Source organism: Oratosquilla oratoria, chromosome 30 (genome assembly GCF_046742065.1).
Source record: "Oratosquilla oratoria isolate Oo_2021 chromosome 30, ASM4674206v1, whole genome shotgun sequence".
NCBI classification, from domain to species: Eukaryota; Metazoa; Arthropoda; class Malacostraca; order Stomatopoda; family Squillidae; genus Oratosquilla; species Oratosquilla oratoria.
This window is the reverse complement of record NC_134806.1, coordinates 41,263,604-41,273,862: the sequence shown is the minus strand read 5'-3', so window position 1 is coordinate 41,273,862 and position 10,259 is coordinate 41,263,604.

Below are 10,259 nucleotides of genomic sequence, written 5' to 3'. Positions count from 1 at the left end.
GTAATTGAACCGCCGTGGTGCAAACCGCGGCGATTGAAACCGCTAGTGTGAACAGATCCTAAGGTGAAGGGGGGATTTTAAACGCCCCTCTCCCCCTCAAGAAAAACACCTTAAACCCCCTCCTCCCACCCCAACCACATCCACCTCCAGCAGACATCACGTGACTCCTGTATTCATAGCATCGCTGTAAAAATAGATAAATTAATTAATTAATTAATTAATTAATGAGTGAATAAGTAGACAAATAAATAGATAATTAAATAGATAAATAAATTAAATCATTAATAAATAAACAAATAAAATAATCAATATATAAGAAATTAATAAATAAATAAAAAAGTAAATAAAGAAATAGATAAATACATGAATAAGTAAATTAATAAATATATAGATAAATAAATAGATAATAAATAAATAAATAATCAATAAGTGGATAAATTAAAATAAATTAGTAAAAGACCCAGATAAAATGCTTCTCATTTTTTATGCAAAAACATATCACATAAATGCATTAAAGAAACTTAGAGGAGTTGAAATTGCAACATGTATTTAGCATAATTTGTCGTAATTTTTCAATTAACTTCACGAATAAAGACAAAAAGTGCATTTCATAAATTTGCAGATGAAAGTGCTGTCATTTAGAATACATTAATTTTTTCTTTTACAAAAAACGAACTGATGAAACTATATCTGCTTATTTGTCTATTTATTCATTTATTTATTTCTACTTATTTATTTATCTATTTAGCTATATATTTGTCTACCTATCTACCTATCACTGACTTGTCTATTTCTCACCTATTTATTTATATATTTACCAGTTCAATATTTCATTGATCTATTTCATTTGTTTGTTTACTTATTTATCTTTATTTCGTTTTATTATTGTTATCTATTCTTATACATAAAAATCACTAAGAAGATGCAGACAACGACGTGTCACATTGCATGTTCATAGTCAGCCAAGCAACATTACTCCGCCCCACTCCCCTCGGGTCATTTGCGAGGTAATCGTTGCCGCCTACTAAGAGGACGCGGATTAACGGAAGAGAGAAAGCATCAATTCAGCAACGAGGCGTAGATACGCCTCACTTCCGTGAAAATGCGATAATTATTCTATAATTCGCGACACTTACTCTGCTAATGACGTCGAGGTCTATGTTCTACAATTTTTATTATGTCGTCGACAGTCATCCCCCGACACTCAAATTACACTTCTCCTTCATCGCTCCTGCCTAGATTTATATGTCTATGTGACTCCCAGAATATTTTTCTCAAAATAATAATTGTCTGGAAAATGTCGACTCTTTAATTGTTGAAATTTGTCGACATTATAAATGTCGACACTTTGCACTTACTGTCGCCAAAGCTGTTAGTTCATTTCTCGCTTTAAGCTGGATGTTTGTGCTGCACTCTCGCAGCTGGATGCTTGTGCTGTATTCTCACATTATCATTACTATCATCATTACTATTATCATTACTATAATTACTACAGTTATACTTAGCTATTATCATTATTATAGTCGTTGTTTAGTCTTAGTTAAAGTCATTGTTCTGTTATAGTTATAGTTATAGTCATAGTCATTCATTGTCAGTCATTGCTATTTGCAATCACAATCACTGTCATTACCATTTTCATTACTATTATCATGATCATCATTATCATTGTCATAATTAATATATTGCCATTATCATCATTATCATTATCATAATCATTATCATCATCATCATTATAATTTTTTATGACGATGATGATGATGATGATGATGATGATGATGATGATGATGATGATGATGATGATGATGATGATGATGATGGTGGTGATGGTGATGATGATGATGATGATGATGATGATGATGATGATGATGATGATGATGATGATGATGATGATGATGATGATGATGATGATGATGATGGTGGTGGTGGTGATGATGATGATGATGATGATGATGATGATGATGATGATGATGATGATGACGATGATGATGATGATGATGATGATGATGATGATGATGATGATGATGATGATGATGATGATGATGATGATGATGATGATGATGATGATGATGATGATGATGCAACTGATGATGATGATGCAACTGATGACGCACACACAAGCACACACGAACACACATACACTCTCTCTCTATCTATCTATCTATCTATATATCTATCTCTATCTCTCTATCTATCTATCTATCTCTCTCTCTCTCTCTCTCTCTCTCTCTCTCTCTCTCTCTCTCTCTCTCTCTCTCTCTCTCTCTCTCTCTCTCTCTCTCTCTCTCTCTCTCTCTCTCTCTCTCTCTCAAATGATTACAAAGGCGGAGCATGCCGACAGGAGACCTTTTGGTCTATAACTAGGTCGGATTAAAAAAATAATATAATGATGAATAAATCAATAAATAAGGAAATAAATCAATAAATACAATAATATAAATAATAATGAATAAATGAATGCATAGGTTTAGTTAAATAATAAACGAACAGGTAAATAGTAAATAATAATGGACATATAACTAATAATAAATGAGAGTCAAGCAAATAATAATGAACAAACAGACAAACAATAACAAGACAAATAGATAATATCAAATAAATGACAGTCATTACAGCATCTTGCTTTGATATTTATCTAAATTATTCTTATAGCTTTGAACTAAACTAAATTGCACTGCCTCTGCAGGAAGTTTATTCCATTAATTTACTACTCGGTTCTTTATTATTTCTACATTTGGTATTTTCTTTTACCCATTGTATCATTGTATATTCTATAGTCGTGTCAAGTAATATATTTCGTCAAAGGTCCTCTCCACCTTTCACTACCATCTATTCTCAACATATTTCTGTGCAGTTAAAATCTCCCATGAGTACAATGTTTCCTCCGTCCTTCAGTACCTCATTTAATGAATGCCTTGTATCTTCTAACATTTAGAATAATCGCTCTTTCCAAGAACCCATTTTTGGGGGCACATAAGTTACCACAAACTTTCTACTTTTCATGTCACAATTTTCAACTTTTATCATGATCATTTCCAAACTGTTTTCTTCATTAGTAACCTTCGTCACACTTAAGTTTTTCTTAGTCAAAAAATGACTCCTCCATCCTGTTTTTCCTCTCTATTTTTCATCCAGTGATTATATAATCCTTGACCAACACTATTTGGTGGTAGTGGACCCCTTCATTTCGTCTCTACAATTCCTATTATATCTGTTTTTTCTTCTGACAGATAATAATTTAGTTCAATTAGTCCTGAGATCAAACCGTTTATTTAGTATAGGTCATTTTCCCCTTCTCCATCTCGTCATGTTATCTTTATATATTTATTTATTTATTTATTTATTGTAATATACCATTTTCTCAGCTTAATGTGTAGTACTCTCCAATAGAACTCCTTCATTTCTGTCCCCGTTCTTCTCTCTCTCTCTCTCTCTCTCTCTCTCTCTCTCTCTCTTTTGTTTTTCTTTTTTTTAGCTTCACTTCACTGTGTCTTCTCTCTTTTTTCTCATCGTTCATTTCTTTTTTATCTATATACTTTTATAGGTTTTACTATTTGCCAACCTTCCTGCTTTTGATAATACTTCTGCTACCATTTACGAACATAATTTGATCTTTAGATGTCGATTTTTTTTTTTTTTTAGTATTGACCCATTCTATGCATTTCTTCTGTTTTATTTTCTAATTCTTTTCTTCGTCTTGTATTGTTTTCAGATTTTTCTTGATATTTCCCTCTCTTCTTTTCTCTCAAGTACGTAACTAGGTTATGTTTTTCCTTTATACCATATACTACTATGCACTTTTTTATATACTGTGTCTCTACCCAATTTTCTTTCTCTTTAATTACTTTAATAAATGTGTCTTTGATATTCTCCAGCACTTGTTGTTGAATGATTTCTTTGAAAGCTATCTCTTGGCTTTCTTGGGCCTTTTTCCATATATATATATATATATATATATATATATATATATATATATTTATATATATATATATATATATATATATTTTTTTTTTTTTTTTTTTTTTTTTTTTTTTTTTTTATGTAAGTCTTCCTCCCAATATTTCGTTTAACTTTCTCGGTCACCGCCTTAACTCATTTACTTGCCTCTTTTTTAAGGTCTCATTATTGGGGGTATTTTTGTTTTTCATCTTTTCATTTTCACTTTTTACTTTGATTAATTCGTTTTTCAATTCACTTACCTTGTTATTTATTTCCGCATTTTCTTTTTTTAAGTCCCTCACTTCTTTATACGTTTCATTGTACTCATTCTTTAGGCGTATTGTTTCTTTCTTTAGCTCCATAATTTCTTGAGTCCATATTTTTTTTCTAGATCTCATCTCATTTTCTATACCTATGATTCTACTCAGTCTTCTGTCATATTTATTAAATCCAGACAATTCTTCTTCACCATACCTTAGAACACCCAATGGTGTTTCGCTGTTATCGTTACGTTTCGGTATTGTGCCAGTAGTGCCTCTGCTTTCCCAATGTTTACGTTGGGTTCAACTCCGTCGCCATTTCCTGGTCTGTTTCTGTTCATTTTTATTTTCGTCAATACTCACTATTTCTACTATGTTAAAACATCTCCGGCATTCACCAATACTGCCCTTCCCATTTAACACAAATTAAGTTTTCTGTTATATTTGTAGTTGAGAAGTTTCGTTATTTCTCGGGAGCTCTAGTTGAGAGGTCTTTACACTGTGACGATCGACGTGTGTGTGTGTGTGTGTGTGTGTGTGTGTGTGTGTGTGTGTGTGTGTGTGTGTGTGTGTGTGAGAGAGAGAGAGAGAGAGAGAGAGAGAGAGAGAGAGAGAGAGAGAGAGAGAGAGAGAGAGAGAGAGATATTCACCCCCGTGGCTTTGAATCACGTGCTGGACTCGTGGTCGACATCTATTGGTCTCCCGAATGAGAGATTAGAGTTCATATACGTATATGGGACGAACTATGGTATGACCTTACACACACACACACACACACATATATATAGATATATATATATATATATATATATATATATATATATATATATATATATATATATATATATAAATATATATACATATACACAATTAGTCACGTTACCGTTAAACCAGCGTAACAAAGAGGTCTCGTTTTGGTTTGTAAATAGAGTTGTTAACTAAGCTGTCACTGCAGTGTGTCAAGTCTCTTACAGCAGCTGGCGAGGGGATGCCATTGTCGCTACCGCTAAGTATATGGTGAAGAGTGTACTGGTAAGAGGAGATTAAGAAATGTCTTTTTTTTTACATTATATCTGCATTAATATGAAATTACAACACGTTTATACATAGGCGAGATGACTCGCCGGTGAACATAATCTCTGAGCAAGAAAGGCGCAATACATATCAGACAAAGCCAAGGGGTGACTATAGGTTACATAATGGTCATAGTAACATGTCACTACTATACTTCCCCACCCTAGTGACGAGAAAGGAGGAACGATGCAGATTTTGGTGGTTTCAAGTTGGTGAGTGAAATGACCTTTCTTGCTGGTGCAGGTATAGCTGCTGGAGAACGTGTGTGACGCCATACCATGTAACTTTGACATTGGACGCATGTGCGTGTCCAGTGGCTGACGTCCGTGATTCGTGGGCGGCCTGGCGGTCTGGCTGGCAGGGGTCCGGCCGGCAATCCGGCATCGGCGGTTGGCGGCTGTTGGATGGGCGTCCGACAGAGCAAGCGGTAGTCCGGTAGGTGTGGCTGCCATTAGTCCATGAGCGAGGAAGCAGTGTGCTACCGTGCAGTGACCCGTGGCAGGCGGTGGCGGCTCAGCAGGCATTTCGGGGTAGGTGGCTGCGGGAGTGGCGAGTTGTCCGGCGGTGGCAGCGTCGGCAGATCGGGCGGCGACGGCGACAGCGACATCTCCGGGCGGCGGTGGCGGCTGAAGGCAGTCCTGTCGGTAGGTCGGGGCGGCGGCAGTTGGGGGCGGCGGGAGCCAGCAGGTAGGACGGTCAGCAGGCAGGTTGGGTGGGAGGCGGCGGACAGCGGACAGACGGCTGGAGGCAGCAACAATAACAGCTCGGAGCGGCGGTGGCGGCTGGAGACAGCGCTGTCGGCAGGTCGGTGCGACGGGAGCCAGTAGGCAGGGCTGTCCAGGACAGGCGGCGCCGTTGGGTGGTAGTGGGTGGCGGCAACTCAGCAGGCGGTCCAGGAAGGGCGGTGGCTGGGTGGCGGCGGCGATGGCAATCAGCAGCCAGCGAGGTTGGCGGCGTCCAACTCCAGGTCCAGCGGCCAGCGGCGAGGACGGCTGCTTCCCGGGGTTCCTCAATGTTTACCTCCCCTTTGTATTTAGTTAATTAGAGGGCAGGATAGATAAGATGGGGAGAGGGAGGGAGGGGGGATTTGGGGAATTAGAGGAAGGAAAGAAGTTAGAGTTATGATAGATGTGGGGCAGACCCACTTGCTCGGTTATTTTGATAGCCTCTTGGACTTTCTCAAAACAAAATTACAACAAATTTATACATAGATAAGATGACTCGCCGGTGAACGTAGTTTCTGGGCAAGAAAGGCACATTACACACCACTCAAAGACAAGGGGTGACCATAGGTTACATAATGGTAATAGTAACGTGTCACTACAGTTCTGCTTCCAACTCGCAGACGAGTCGCAGGACTCTGCCGAAGACGTCGGTGTTGGCAGCCAGAAGGAAGTGAAGCTCCGGGTTCGAGGAAGAGAGGCAGGTGGCCGCTTCGTGCGACAGCGCCTCCCCACACCCAACGGCCCCTCTCAGGGCTGTTCCGCCTACGAGCAGGGCGGCGGTGGCTGCAGCCCACCGTCACCAGTTTGGAGGAAGAGCTACCGCCGCTATATGGAAGCTACTGGCCCCGACGACGAGGAAGAGGAGGGGGAAGAGGAATGTGAGTGACAAGCAGGAAGGGGTCATCTACAAAGGAGGAAGTAAACGTCATCATGATAAACATATAGTAGCGTCAACATGGAAGGCCTTAATTATTTGTCAACTAAAGGAAGGAGAAAAAATTGTCCTGACCCAACCAAACCATAGAGAGATATGTCCAGCCTTGGCACAGGCGCGGATCCAGGGGGGGCTGAAGGGGCTGAAGCCCCCCCCCCCCAAATTTGTTCTCCCATGAATCATTGTAAGGATGTCATTTAATCGATTTTAGTACTTTCTGATGTTTTGCCAGGTCTGGGGGTTAAATAAACTGACAGCATGTGTGCGGTATTTGGGTGGAATTGTGCTGTGTTTGGCATTTGTTTAATTCCATTTATCTGTTTTGTGCTGCGCGTGTTGTAGGGTTGCCAGGGTTGTGTCTCAGTTGCGCTGAAAAGGGATAGAAAGGAGATATACCACATTCGTTGGCCGTTTAACATACTTGTATTGTCACCTATATGATTGTTTTGTGTTGTTGAAGCAATCAAGTTGAAGCAATCAATCAAGAAGTATCATCTACAAACAGTAAGTATTCAGGAATACCACAGGCTTTATAGATATCGTTAATGTAAATAAAAAACAAAATAGGACCTAGAATACTACCTTGAGGTAACCCCATACTTACACCCATTAATCTCGATTTAACACCGTTAAATAAGACAACTTGATTACGATTACATAAATATGACTGGAACATCTGAAGTTCAAAGTCTCTTATTCCGTACTCAGCCATTTTCATCAATAGAATACTATGATCAACTGTGTCAGAAGCCTTTTTAATGTCTAGAAAAACTGCGGCACATATTTTTTTATTAGATAGTCGAGTTCCAATATATTCTTGTAAGAGAGCAACAGGCATATATGTTGAGTGGTTTTCACGGAATCCAAATTGATTATCGAAAGTGATCCCATGGTACTCAAGGTAATCTACCAATTGCTCAAGAATAACGGTTTCAAGTACTTTAGACAATACCGGAAGGATCGAAATCGGACGAAAATTTGATACGTTTGATGTGGGCCCATCTTTATGGATCGGGTGTACTACAGCAATTTTTAGGACATTAGGAAAACAACTCTGTTGAAAGCACAAAGTGATTAAATGCATGAGTAAATGAATAATTTTGGGAGCAGCAAGTTTAAGGATCTTTGTATTAAAGCAATCATAGCCATTGGACTTATTTTTAAGATTATTTATAATACGCAAAATATCGTGAGTTGATGGTTTTATTAGACTAAATTGTGATGAGACTGGAGTTATATATTGAAGTGGGTTTCCTGGGTCATTTGGCAGCTTATCAGCCAATAAACTACCAATTGAACAGAAAAAGTTATTAAACATGTCAGCGATCTCATGGTTGTCAGTTACCTGCCTGTTATTGTGAATAAACAAATTGGGAGTATTATTACTTCTCTTTTTATTAATTACTTCAAGAAGTATTGACCAGAGTTTCTTCAGAACCGATGAATTTTCTTCAATTTTTTTGAGATAGTATTGCTTGCGAGCCGATTTAATTGATGAATTTTTTATAAAGTTTATTTTTAAATTGATGTATTTCAATAAGTTATTTGTTATCCAAGGTTTGATTGGTATCTTTCTTCTTGATGTTATTTTAGTCGTTAATTTAGTAATTTCTTCATTAAATGTAGTTATCAAACAATTGACGAAATCATTGTGGTGTCAAGTATAATGCAGTTGCAGTTAACCGTTGAGGTGTAAGCATCTACTCGAGTAAGCAGGTAAACTATTACTTATTCGTTTATAATATCTCTTGCAATTGTTTAATAACCCAAAGGGAAATTGAATAGTGGAACATCTTTCTATAAAAGAAAATTATTACTTTAACTTGATATCGAGATTACCATGTATTTTCCCAAATGATATTTGATTTAACCTAGCAGTTCTCCACAATGTTCTTCCATTTCCTTCTATAATTTTTACCAGAGACCTTACTTGAGATTATGTTTGTGGCAGAATTCTTTTGTGAAAATAAGCCTGTGTCAGATATTTGTTTTTTGCCCCTGCCAGGCAGGTCCAGTGAAATGAAGCGAGCAGGGGAACCCGCCAAGATCACTGCATTTTTCAAGCGACGACCTGAATGTGTGGAGATGGATAATGCCACCACAGAGGCAAGTGTTCCGGAGGAAGCCAAGACTGCCGAGGTCCCCCACTCGTCACGTGAAGACGGCAGGCACAGTTGCAGTGGCAGCTTCTCAAGAGCCTCGACTTGACATTGCTGATTTCGTGGGGAAGAAGGGAACAGATGCAGAGAAGGTGGTCATCATCCACCAGAAAGTCCCAGTTATCGAGGCTCTTCCATTCAGCTACGAAGGCGGTCAAAAGAGGCGGTTCCAGCCTACCTGGTGCTCGACATACCCGTGGCTCAAATATTCAGTTTTGAAGAACGGAGGATACTGCGTGGCTTGTGTGCTTTTCGCCAGTGACACAGCCGGGACTGGAGGCCAGACTAGGCTCGGAGCCCTCGTTTTGGAGCCTATGTCCAAGTACAAGAAGGCCCTAGAGGTTTTGGCAAACCACAACCAGCATAGCTACCATGCCGCTGCCATGACCCGTATGGAGGCCTTTCTCGACACCGTGCGTGACCCGTCGAGGGCCATCGACGCAATCATTGCCACAACGAGGCAGGAACGAGTTGGAAAAAACCGTCTTTTACTCGTTCCGGTAATCGAGAGCGTTCTTTTTTGTGGTCGCAACATGGTCTCCCTCAGAGGACACCGTGACGATGGCCCTTTCTGATTGGTCTCGCCGTCGCTGAGTCTGTGCTAGCTCACACTGTGGAGCCGAGCCGAGCCCTGCAGTCCCCTATGGTCGATCTAGTCTCAGCGTACGCTAGAATTGGTGATGTGGTGACGCATCTAAACAAGACTCGGGAAGGTGCACTGACCAGCTTCCAGGACATCTTCAAGAAGGAAGAGGGGTTCCTCCAGGAGATCGGTTCATCACACGACACCATTCCTGTACCTCGAGTTTGCAAGCGCCAAACGCAGCGAGCGAATTTACCCTTCCAGACAGCTGAGGAGTATTACCGAAGATCTGTATATGTCCCATTCCTCGACCATGTATTGACTGAGCTGCAGACCCGGTTCGGGAATTATATTATTCCTGTTGGCTTCAATATCAAGAATCTGCTCAGCAGCGCTGACGGAGATGTTGCTGCTGTACTGGAAGCGGCAAAGGTTTATGAGGCTGACATCGAGACCTTGAGCCTCGTGAAGGCGGAAGCAGAGCGCTGGTATTCAACAACAATGAAGTTCGAATCCATGGGAGATGCCCTTGCCCACGCCCAGACCCGAATGTATCCGAACCTGGCCAAGCTCCTCCGAGTTTTGATC